This window comes from Cetorhinus maximus, chromosome 23 (assembly GCF_964194155.1).
Source record: "Cetorhinus maximus chromosome 23, sCetMax3.hap1.1, whole genome shotgun sequence".
NCBI classification, from domain to species: domain Eukaryota; kingdom Metazoa; phylum Chordata; class Chondrichthyes; order Lamniformes; family Cetorhinidae; genus Cetorhinus; species Cetorhinus maximus.
Genome location: NC_135901.1, coordinates 6468532 through 6481552, shown reverse-complemented (window position 1 = coordinate 6481552; position 13021 = coordinate 6468532). Strand labels below are relative to the sequence as shown.

The 13021-nt window shown below is 43.2% G+C and overlaps 1 pseudogene across 1 annotated transcript in view; it reads right to left on the bottom strand.

The window, feature by feature from the left end:
• Positions 1 to 9749: 9749 nt before the first annotated feature.
• LOC144697751 (uncharacterized) overlaps positions 9750 to 13021 on the bottom strand; it is a 28696-nt pseudogene continuing 25424 nt past the window's right edge. Inside the window, exon 5 of the transcript XR_013580428.1 lies at positions 9750 to 11663. The product of XR_013580428.1 is annotated as an uncharacterized LOC144697751 (transcript). The remainder of the gene's footprint in view (positions 11664 to 13021) is intronic.

The following is a 13021-nucleotide window of genomic DNA, read 5'->3' as shown; positions in this document are numbered from 1 at the left end:
TTTATATAAATCTATAATTTGGTGTCAGAAAGGTTCCATTTTTTACATCTCTTGTTATAAAGTGCTGATTAATCCTTGCTGACAATTCTTACTGACTTGCACATTCTTCAGTGACACCTTCATCATGAGGTTAAATTAATAAGGAACATTAAACAAAGCAGTAAATATTTTACAGGCGCATCAATAAAAGCTTCATCAATCAACATTGATATTGATGAAGTTTGGAAGTCGCTGATTCAATCATTTCTGACACAGCAGCAGCAACATTTGGTAAAGGTGGAACCCTCAACAAAGACTGGTTTAGGACCTATTCAGCTGAGATGACATCTGTCATTGAAGCAAAAAGCAAAGCCTACCTGATGCACAACATAAACCCAACAGCTAGAACACTGCACAATTTGAAAGTAGTCAAGACAGTCATGTAAAAGACAGGGAGATCCTGTGCAAATAAACACTGGATCAGCCTATATCAAGAAATCCAAACTGCCTGTGACAGTGGAAATGTATGTGCTATGTATGATGGGATCAAGAGGGTGCTTGGTCCGACCATCACCAAAGTTGACCCCTGAAATCACGGATGGTGACGTACTCACTGACAGAAGTAAACAGATATCCCACTGGGTTGAACATTACTGTGAGCTGTACTCCTGTGAGACGTACATCTCTCAGTCTCCATTTGACTCTCCTGCAGCTTCCCATCATGGTTGCGTTGGATGAGGAACCTGCATCATTTGAGTTTGAACAGGCCAATTATTGCTTAGCAAGCAGTAAATCACCCGGCAAGGATAGTGTTCTAACCAAACTGCTCAGGCACAGGAAGTCCCAGATATTGTGACCACCTCCTTCTCTGAAAAGTAGGATCTGTTCCACAAGATATGCATAATGCAAAACTCATCACAATATACAAAAACAATGGTGACAGAGGGGATTGCAACAACTACAGGGGTATCTCATTCCTTAGTATCATAGGGAAGACCTTCACTGCGGTCATGTGTACCCAGAAGCACAGTGCAGTTTCTGTGCTGGCGGATCTACAGTGGACATGATCTTCTCCATACACCAGCTACAAGAGAAGCATACAATTGGGATTTAAAATGCTGCCAGCTTCTGTGCTGAGAAAAGTGAAATATTACAATTACTGATTAAATTAAACCTTGTAGCATTAATCACAATTTACTTGTAGAATTATCAAAGGCACTGAAAAGTTGGATTCCCTAAAGATAAGCTTCAGCCTTGAAATTATGAGCTGGAGTTGACAAGCTGTGGGAAGCTCCACCCTCTTTGACTCTTTTTGGTCTAAGAAGGTTGAAACTTCAATGCTAACTTATTTAGTTTCATTTTTCTTCAGTTATATTACACATTTGAAAAGGTGTGTGATGAAACCTCAACTCATCTCTGTTGGTTCAGTTTGGAAATGCAAGTCAGATGACCTGAAACGGAGCACCATTATCTTGGAGGTGTCCCAGGGAGCAGGACTTGGGACAGGGACAGGGAGAAGCTCCCAAACCAGGGAGAGGTCCCAAAAGGTAGTTCCAGGTAAGGAATGAAGAGAGGGGACAGGAATAGATCCCCTTGAATGAGGTAAAGGAAAGGAGCAGAGAAATAGGTTCAGAGTTAAAGAAGGAGCTGCAGTGAGCAGACTTATAGTGAATTGGGCTTGAGAGAAGCCCTGAAGATCCGAGAAGGCAGCTGAAGGTTGGTGACTCAATGCTGTGGGCTGTTGGGTACCTCTTTGAAGCAGTGGTGTTCTGCTTGGCACAGCCAAAGATCTGAAATTGTGCTTGGAATGTGATGCTTGAGTGTGCTCGAGAATCCAGGGGAAAGGAATCTCAGAAGGAGAGATTAAAACCCTGTGAGGTGGGCCATTGTTGAAACTGCCCGAGTCGGAATACTTTTGGAAAGAATTCCAAGGCAAGGTCTTCAGATGTGGAGATCAGAAACCGTCATGAGAAAGACAAAGTTTCTGTGGGATTGATTGGCTCACAATGTGACAAACGTCTGGGTGGGGTGTTGAGAAATCCATGGAATCTGCTTTGGTCGCATCTGTCATTGAGTGTTCAGAGTGTGTCAGAGAGAGAGGACAGGAATTTTAAGCTCTCTGATAAGAAAAATTCTGAGGCTCTTGGGGAGAGTAGTTAACTGAATAATCAGCTAATAGAACTCAGTAAATTGATCAGTTTAGCCGAGATGCTACTGGAAGATAGAGTTTAGGGAACTCATTTGTTCACTTTGCAGTTGAAGAAGCAAAGAGTTCAGAATGTGTTTTTTGGGTGTTTCAGGGAGAGATACAAGTTGGGTGATAAGCATCGAGTGAATGCTCAGGATTTCACCGGAAGAAAATTGTTTGCAACTGTGGCAGTCCGAAGCGAGAAGCTTTTGTGTCAATCTCGTGGTAACTCTTCCCTGTAAAGATATTGTTGGGGTAAAGGAATAGTGTGTGTCTGAAGTGTCTTCTTGTGTTGGTATTGAGATCTTTCCCATTATTTATCTGGCATAATATAGTTCATTATTTCTTGTTTAATAAATAGTTTATTCCTTGCGTTAGAAATTCGTCAACAGACTCCTGTTGATGACTTTTCCTCCACGGTTTCTTCAAAGAAAATTAGGAACTGTCAAACCAGGATTCACTCTGGGATCTTATTGTCCAGTATGAACGTCAGCTGGGATCGTAACAGTAATCTGAAGAGAGAACAAAAGAGCTGTGAGAAATACCAAAAGAATTGGAGAAACAAAAATCATGTTTGGCTCATCTTTGATCTGAAAAGAAAAGTTATGTAAAGTTGATACAATTGTGCACATTTGAGAATGTTTGCTCCAACCTTTCCGCAAACAAGCAGAATAGTTAACCCTTTCCACTGTGACAATTTGAACTAAAGACTTTGCCTTTTAATGGTTTGGCTTTATCCCATTTGTTACCTTTTAAGACAAAGTACTTGAGAACGGGAGATATGGGAGAATTGTAAGTATTTCTATCTCTGATGTAAAAACACCATATTACGTGAATATTGAGTTGGACAGTTAAGTTCCTCCAGGGCTCATAAATGAGATAGAATGATAATTAATGGGATGGCCCACTTTGAGTAAAAGATAGAGAAAATCATATGAACAAATGGAAATTGGAAGAACTCATCCTGGGTATAGATCAATAAAATAGCTCAATTTTGTATCCATGTACATTTAAGTGGAAGAAAGGAAAGTGTAAATGAGACTAATAAGTTGAAAGCCTTTTCTTGGAGATTTTAGTTTTCTTGCCTCTGAACTTTTCAAGGTAAATGCATTTAATTGTCTGGTCAGTACCTGAGGCATTGCACCCTGCAATGGGGAGATAAGTCAAGATCGTCAGACACCCTCCTGATCTTTTGGTAAGATTACCTGAAAGTCAAGAATGGCTTGTATCAGACGGCATGTGTAGCATGATATTGGGATACTGGTGTGAGTGTGTAGATGTGATTGGTTACATGTGAAGTAACTAACATGTTGAAATGCATGGTGAACCTGCTCTGAGGAATGAATCCCAGACATGCTCAGGAACTCAACAACACAACAGCATAAAGTGATTAATGTGGTTAGTAGGATGAGACATTTTATATTATCAATGCATTACACATACTCCATGGAGAAACAGACTTTAAAACAATCAGGATAGAAATAAACACATTAAATTCCACCTCTTACTGTTAATATTGTATGGTCCATTGTTACACTGGGTGATCAGCCCCCGTAGCAAATAGTGTGAAATACAGAACAACATACTTGGATAATAACTGCCTCTAATTTCCTCTTGGTATTACCGATGATGCTAAGTCCCCTAACGTTCATGGTCTGGTTGATGAAGAGAATTCAAAGACAGGTAACAAGGAGAAAGGATATAATGGAAATGTTTGCACTGACCAAGAGAAAAGCTTTGAAGCTACAAAAGGAAGAACATTCTTGAGCCTCAAGGTGGGGAATGTAGACAGAGGGAAGCCAGGTGAGGAAGATCTGAATAATTTTAATAACTCTATTAAACATTTCTCAATAGCAAAGGCACTTACACAAATTAAAACTAAGAATCTGCAATCAGAGCAGGTTCTAGGTGGTCCTGTTGAAGATAAGATTGGACATGAACAGACCAATGATCTGAAAGGACAGATAATGCATGTTCTTGACACTGAGCCAGGGTCAGGAGATGAACTCAATACAAAGACATTATTAGGTCTCTCATATGAGATTTTCAGGCAAACATTGTGTGAAGAGGAATAACATTATCTCACTGCCTATTCCAATGTGGAATTCACTCAGGGCAGGTACAACATGTATTAGAAACAGAGTAAAGGTCCCGCTACACTTTCCCATCAAATATTCCCAAGGTAGGTACAACACGTGTGAGAATTAGAGGCCGAACAAAGCTTCTTCCAAATCGTCTCGTTAAACATGTCCAGGGCGAGTACAGCCCAGCTTAGATACAGAGAACTCCCACAACATGCCACATCAAACAGTGCCACAGAGCAGGTACAGCACGGTTTCGATAGAGAGTTAAACGCCCTCGACACTGTCCCATCAAACTCTCCCAGCCTAAGTAAAAACATTACTCTCCTGCAATCTCACAACTACGAATTGGCTGGGATGTTGCAATATGAAGAAGCCCCACATATTTGTAAGGTGGGAGAGGCTGTGTCCAGCAGATCCCTTCCTTCCGGGAGAGGTGGGGCCTTCCCCCACCTGTACGTTACGGCCCTTCTGATGAAGATTGGCCATATTCACCCACATGGAACATTCTGGGTAGAATGCTTCACCATTTATATGTTACAGAATGGAGGGGAAGGTCATGCATCATAATCATAGAAAAATAGAATAGTATAAAAGAGTGAACATTTCCCACGAGTGCTGGGCAAAATGAATATGTTAATTGGAAACAATTATTGTTAGTTGAATTTCAATACTTTAGTTTATAAATTGAATCCTGTTTCTTTAACTGTACTTCCCAAATTAGATTCACAGCAGCAATTTTTTTTCCCTCTGAGCCCCTGAACTCTGACAGTGTTGGTGAGTGGTGATTAATTCACAAGTGGACTGGATCTCTGAAGGTCAATCATTTCCCTCTTTCCATGTCAATATCTGTTAAAGATATGGAGTTTGATTTCCCCCTCATTTTTAACCTATTTCCAATATTTAGATGGACAATGTTTCACTTTTTCTCTCTTTCAGTAGTTAAGGTAACATTCTTGGTCTTCAGAATGGAGTAAAAATTTCGATGCCTTCAACCTTTAAAATTACCATTGTTTTGTGTAAATCCCTCCACAGCTCAGGATCCACGCAATCACCTTGTACACAAACTAGTTCTAGCTGGATTCCCTGACCCTGGAGCATTAAAAGACCCGTGGATGGAAAAACTGCTGGCTTATGCACATAAGATGGAAGGAGAGTTTTACTCGGGTTTCTGTATAACTTGGATCCGATTTTCATTGATTTCCACACCACCGCGCTCAAAAATCCACGTCATATCAAAATAAATCTCTATACACTGGTTAGGACTTTCCGTGGCGGGGACATTACCCAGCATCCCTCGCAATGGTGAATGCCTCCTATCCCCACTACAGGAGAGCAGTGCGCACGCGCATTTCTACCCATCGTTTGGAGCATGCGCAATGATGGCTCTGGAGAGCCGCTTGTCTGTCGTATCACCAAAATGGATGCGGAATCGAAGGGGAGGGTTTCTAAACACCTGCGGAAGGCCTCATGCCCCGAAAACAAACCTGCAGCTTCGGGTCTCTTCCCACGAAACGGCCTGTTGGTTCAGCAGGGAGCAGAATGCTCGCGTCTTGGTGACGTAACCGAATGGGCGGACTTTCACGGCCTCTGTTCCCATCCGGGTCCTAGTGTCCGTTGCATTCATGGGTGCCCAGGTGATGTTTGCAACCTCGAGGAGTCCATGGGCCATGCATACATTCGTTGTGAGAGTTTGCAGCCCCTGTATCGTTACCTGAAGGGGCTGCTCCTCAGTGTTTGATTACAATCTTTGCCTGTCCAATGTGGAGGGGCTAGGTAAGTTAGAGGATCTTCTCCTGAACCTGGTCTTGGTTAAAACAACAATTTGTAGATTGAAGATGGACGGGGGATATGGTGGGCGTGGGGGGGGGGGGGGGGGGGGGCGGGGGGTGAGGGGTGGCGACAGTGGCATGGCTTCACACCAGCTGCCAGCCTCTTTCGCAGTCTCGCCTGTGCCCCAGTAACTCTGGAGAGGGAGCATGTGGTGTCCACCTTCATCAGCTGGTGGGGACATCAGGGTACAGAGTGATAGGGTATAGACACGGTGAACAAGATTCTGGTTTAGATAGAAATGTTCTCTGAATTCTTGTTAGGGGTTTGTTGCTGATTGTCACTTCTTTTACCTTGATTGAACCCATCTTTGTAGAAACAAGAGAAGAAAGAGTTTTCTGTAGGAACTAGAATTGCCTATTCTGAATTTCAATCCTGGGCTGATAGTGATACTGACACTGTCAACTTCTTTTCCAGGGATTAGAAGGAGGTAATTTGCAAAAAATTCTGCAGATCTGACAAAGTCACTCGATTCATCAGGACCTGAATATCATTGGCAGTTGAACGTGGAAGGAGAATTTTTTGTATGTTCTGCCTGTGGCTGGAAAAACACCAGCACATACATACCGGAGTGAGGGTGTTCCAATGCCCTGACTGTCGAAAGAGCTTTAACCAGTTACACAGCCTGAAAATACATTGCACCATTCACAGTGCGGAGAAACCATACACGTGTTCTGTGTGAACGAGACTTCAACTAATCATCCAACCTGGAGAGACACAAGGACATTGACACCACGGAGAAACCATGGAAATGTGGAGACTGTGGGAAGGGATTCACATCACCAACTGCGTTGGAAATTCATTGACACAATCACACTGGGTAAAGGCCGTTCATCTGTTCAGATTGTGGGAAGGGATTCACTCGACTAACCCACCTCACTGCACACCAACTCGTTCACTCTGACACGAGACCTTTTAAATGTTCTGACTGTGAGAAGAGCTTTAAAAGAAAACAAAACCTGCTGACTAACCAGCGAGTTCACGGAGAGGCCGTATACTTGTGCTATGTGTGGGAAGGGATTCACTCAGTTATCCAGCCTTCAGTTACACCAGCGAGTTCACACTGGGGAGAAACCATTCACATGCCCTAAGTGTGGGATGGCATTCACTCAGTTATGCAAACTGTTGGATCATCAGAGAGTTAACAGTGGGGAGAGGCTGTTCACTTGCTCTGTGTGTGGGAAGGGGTTCACTCAGTTACCCACCTTGTTGAGACACCAGCACATTCACACTGGGGTGAGACCGTTCACCTGCACTGATTGTGGAAAGGAATTCATCTCACTTCACACCAACGTGTTCACTCTGACATGAGACCTTTTAAATGTTCCGACTGTGATAAGAGCTTTAAAGGCAAAATGGACCTGCTGACTCACCAGCGCAGTCACATTGGAGAGAGGCCGTTCACCTGCTCTGTGTGTGGGAAGGGATTCATTCAGCATTCCCTCTGACTGAAACACCAGCGCATTCACACCAGGGAGAGATCATTCACCTGCCCCATCTGTGGGAAGGGATTCTCTCGTTCATCCACCCTGCAGACACACCAGCGAGTTCACAAGTTGCAGGGCTTGGATTCTGCTGTTATTGTTGCTGTTAATCACATCCAGGACTGAACCGTTTCATTTTGAAAGTTAGAGTTTGTTTCTGTTGGTGTTAGTAATCCTTGTAACTGGGCTGGAGTTTAATATTCTGGGTATAGGTTAAATAAATCAGCTTTGTGTCAAACACAGTGTCCCAGTCCTTCATTTCTCTAAGATAAGAGGAGACTGATTGGTGTCCTGTTACCAACTGTTGTATTTTTGGGCATTTTCTCCTTTGTTAATGGAGACTTGTATTTATATAGCACCTTTCACAACTTCAGGACGTCCATAAGTGCTTTACAACCAATTAAGTTTTTTGAAGTGTAGTCACTGTTGTAATGTATGAAATGTTGTCACCAAATTGTGCACAGCAAGATCTCACTAATAGAAATGTGATTGTGATCAGATAACCTGTTCAGTGATGTTTGTTGAGGATAAAAATGAAGCAGTACAGCAGGGAGAACTCCCTTGCTCTTTGGAAGAACATCCTGGGAACTTTTACACCCAAATGAGAGGACAGATGGGGCCATAGACTGACAGTGCTCCCTCAGTACTGCATCAAAATATCAACCTGGATTTTAAACTCATGTTTCTAGATGTGGATTTCAACCCACAGCCTCCTGACTGAGAGATACGAATGCAAACACTGAACCACAAATAACACCTCATCATTACTCCAGATTATTTCAGTTCTCGTACCTTCAGTTACTCTCATGGTCAAGTGTAAGATTTTAGTCCAGGAGTTACAGATTACCCAAAAAGGGGTTTGAAGTCGTAGGTGTTTTGAAGCATTTTATTAAGAAGCAACAGTTTAGATACGATACATCAGTTAAAAAGGCAGAAAGGACATACAACCCATCACAGGTGAGAACGGTTTACTGGTCCCTGATTGGACAAATGGATAGGGAGAAGCAAGAGTATGTTAATCTCTGTGGCTGGAGGTGACAGTCTCCTCGGAATGGTTTACTGGTCCTGGATCAGGGGGATGCTGATCTCCTTGGCTGGAGTTGGCAGTCCCCTCGGAATGATTTACTGGTTCTGGATCAGGGGGAGGCTGATCTCCATGGCTGGAGGTGACAGTCTCTCCCTTTCTCGGTTTCTTTAAGCCAAAGTGTTCAGCTGAAGCCAGCATAGATCACTGAGAAGTTCTTTCTTCTCTAAACTGATTTTCCTCTTGAAAGGCTGTTTGTATACATTATTTCTGGGGGTCTTTTGTCAATCGCTTATTCAATTATCAAGGGATAGATTTTCAGGTTAATCCCTCCTATTTCCATTGGAAATCCTTGAAGTCATTTAGTGGCTCATCACTTTCTAGGGCATCCTGTTAACCTTTACTTAGACAGTTGGTTTACATTTGGGTCATGAGATTCCTCCCCCATCACCCTCCACTGACCCGATCAAGTGTGTCTTGTTTCAGGGTGTGTGCTGGAGACATGTCCTTGGCAGAGATAACAGGCTTACACTGTCCTGTGTTTGTCAACCCAGGAAGCTTTCCTCATAAGTGAGAGAGAGAGAGAGAGAGATTCCTACAATCAGTAAATTTCTTTAAAAATTACATGGTTATTGGACAATTATTTCTTCCAGATCTCCCCACCTTGAGAAGGAAATATCCTTACTGACTTTTCACAAACCAATTTCTGGCTAACCCAGTTATTTCTAAGCTAAGAGCTTGTTTTCATAATTTCATGATTACATACCATCAATAACATACTCAAGTTACTAGAATTATCAGAATCAGCAACACAAACCCTTGAGCTGCCAAGAATAAATGTAAAAACTATATCCAGTAAACGTGATAGCTATCAATTTCGATTCATCCTCCCCACCTGCAGAAAATCTCACACAATTCTAAATTATTGGCATGTCGTAAATACATATGGTTCAAACAAAAGTTCCGGCGCAGAATTTAAAGATTTTCCAGCTCATTCTTCACCTGCATTCACCTTGTGGATATTTTCCAACTGATTCTGGACTTTCTTCAATTTAATTTGGCCTTTCTGAAACTCTTTAGAAAGTCTATAGAGATATATTCGTAATTCTCATCATACCCTTCTACAATCACCAGGATATCTCTCACCCCTGGCGTGTCCATGTTCTCTGTCAGCCTATCTGTCCATCGTTCCCTGTAATATGTTAATGTCATTATATACTCCTGGCTTCACTTAGGAATTTCCCCATTCACATTTAACTAAGACTGTTACTTCTCAAGCCTATGACCTCGACCACTGTGATCCTGCTCCTAACACTCCTTGTAAGATTTAGGTCTGGGAGTCACAGATTACCTGAAAAAGGGGGCCGAGCTCAGAAGTGATTTGAAAGTAGTTTATTGAGAAGCAACAGTTTAGATATGATCAAAGAGCTAAATAGACAGGAAAACAGATGACCGGTGACAGGTCAGAATGGTTGACCAGTCCCGGAGGACAAACGGACGCATGATGTCTCAGAGTGAGTGCTGGTCTCTGTAGCTGGTGGCTGCAATCTCCTCTGAACGGTTTACTGGTGTGAGCCAGAGTGTGGGTGCTGGGCTGAAGCCAGTACGAGTCACTTTGAAATCGTTTTGCTCTCGTGAGCCTGTTTTAACCTTCAGACAGACAGTTGGTTTAAATATGGGTCATGAGATTCAATCACATCAGGGTTAGAAATGTCTTGTTTCAGGAAATGTGCTTGAGACGTCCTTGGCAGAGATAACAGGCCTGTCCTGTGTTTGTCATCCAGTAAGCTGCTATGGAAGCTTCCTTCATAAGAGTGAGCAATTTCTATAATATTCCATAAATTTCTGAAGATTTCATAAGTTTATTAGACGGCGATTTCTTAGTCCATCACTTGGATTGGACTTGTCTCCATTCCTGTGCCAAGGGGATTTCTGTACTAGACAGGAGGGGTAACATTTGGGGACTCTCGATTCTCCAAACCCCATTCCCCTTCTTTCTGGTGGATAATGGATGTGTCACTGTGCTTAATGTGCAAATCAGTAAGAATTGTCAGCAGGGATTAATCAGCACTTTCTAACTGGAGATGTTAATCAGTGGAACCTTTCAGACACTGAATTGTAGAGTTCGTACCAAAGATCAATTTAGGATTGAAGAAAAGTTCATAATCTTGATGTAAACTAATTTCTGATGAATGTCACAGAGTTGTGGGGAAAGATCAGACAGCGGTTCTTAAAGGGACACTGCCGTCCCAAGAACACAATCAGCTATAGATTCAGCATATTAAACTTCAACCCAGTTACAGGGATTATTAACAGCAGCAGAGACAAACCCCAGCTGTCAGAATGAACATGGTTCAATCCTGGATATGGTTAACAGCAGCAATAACATTAGAATCCAGTCCGTGCTGTCACTTGTGAAGTCGCTGATGCCTCACCAGGTGAGAGGAACAAGTGAATCCCTTCCCACAATGGGAGCAGGTGAATGGCCTCTCTCCTGTGTGAACTTGCAGGTGCAGACTGAGATTACTTGAATGCCTGAAACTCTTTCCACAGGAAGTGCAGCTGAATGGTTTCTCCTCAGTGTGAATTCGCTAGTGTGACACCAGGTTGGATGAATTAATAAATCCCTTCCCACACACAGAGCAGATGAATGGCCTCTCCCCAGTGTGAACTCGCTGGTATAATGCTAGGTTGGCTGACTCAGTGAATCCCTTCCCACACACGGAGCAGATGAATGGCCTCTCCCCAGTGTGAACTCGCTGGTGTGAGATGAGGATGGTTGAAAGACTGAAAGTCTTTCCACAATAAGAGCAAATGAATGGCTTTTCCTCACTGTGAACATGCTGGTGCCTCAGAAGGTTGGAAGAATTAATAAATTTCTACCCACACACGGAGCAGGTGAAAGGCCTCTCCCCGGTATGAACTCACTGGTGTAATGCTAGGCTGTATGACTGAGTGAATCCCTTCCCACACTCAGAGCAGGTGAATGGTCTCTCCCCAGTGTGAGTGCGTCGATGAGTTTCCAGCTTGGAGGGGGTAGTGAATGCCTGCCCACAGTCCCCACATTTCCATGGTTTCTCCGTGGTATTCGATGATCAGATGAAGCCTTTTTCACAGACAGAACAGTTCCTCCCCACTGTAAATGATGCAATTTTTTTTTCGGCTGTGTAACCGGTTAAAGCTCTTTCCACAGTCAGTGCGCTGGAACACTCTCACTAGTGTGTGCGTGTCTCGGTGTTTTTCCAGTCACACTGATGTTTGAAACCTTTTCCCACGGACAAACATTTCTCCTTACAGATTCAAGGGCTGATGATATTCAGGTCCTGATGAATCCAGTGACTGTCAGATCTTGATGTGATGTTCGATTCAAGTTACGTGTCTACAAATTCTCCCCATGTAATATCATGTAAAAGGGGTTTACACAAGTCATCTCTGTCAGTACAGGATAGAAATTCAGAACAGACAATTCTAGTTTCAATAGAACATTTTTTCCCTCTCTTATTCCTCAAAGCTGCAGATCCCCATCCCACACATTCTCCCTGGGCTGAAATCCAGACAAAGTGTTGGATAATTCTTTCTGTATCCTTTTAACAAGTTTGTACAACTAGAGAGAACAATATGTTTGATAATTCACTTTATTCATTACTCGTGTTAAAATATTAATCTGAAACAGCCTGACCAACCATACAGAATAAAACATGAGCCTTGTGTCCAGAACTTACTGTGTCGAGATTTAATGAGCAATCGTGAAGGTGGTTTCTCCACCCCTTGTGGCTGCGTCTTCAGTTCCCTCAGCCCCAAGCTCTGCAATTCCCTCCCTACATCTCTCCGTCTCGACCTCACTTTCCTCCTTTAAGGCACTTTTTAAAACTGCCCTCTTTGACCAAGCTTTTGGTCACCTGCCCTCATATCTCCTCATGTGTCTCGGTGTCACACTTTGTTTTATAATTTTCCTGTGAAATGCACTGGGATGGTTTCTGATGCTAAAGGCTCTATATAAATAGAAGTTGTTGTTGTTGACTGTAACCCTGACCTCCTGATTTACAACAACCCATTGACTTCACAACAAACTCTCTCTCTGATTTTTTGCCTCCTGCTGGTTTGCGGCCTCTATAAAGATGCCGGCCGTAAACTCAGGCCTGTCGCCGGGAGAAGCCGCAGCTGTTTCCCCCGCTCGATACAAACGCGGGACCAGAAGCTTCTTATTCAGATTTGGGGCCGACAGGCCTCACTCCAGCTACAGCATCAGCACTGCGCATGCTTCAACTCACAAAGCCCGGTGATTGATGGCAGGTCCGGACCAATAGGAAGAGGGGGCGGTCTGGAGGACCGAGCAGCAGCGACAGGTCCCCCAACCAATCGGAGTGAATGAGGGGCGGGGCTGAGCCCGGATCTCCCTCATTGGCTGAAACTCTGCATCATTTTGAAAGCTGAT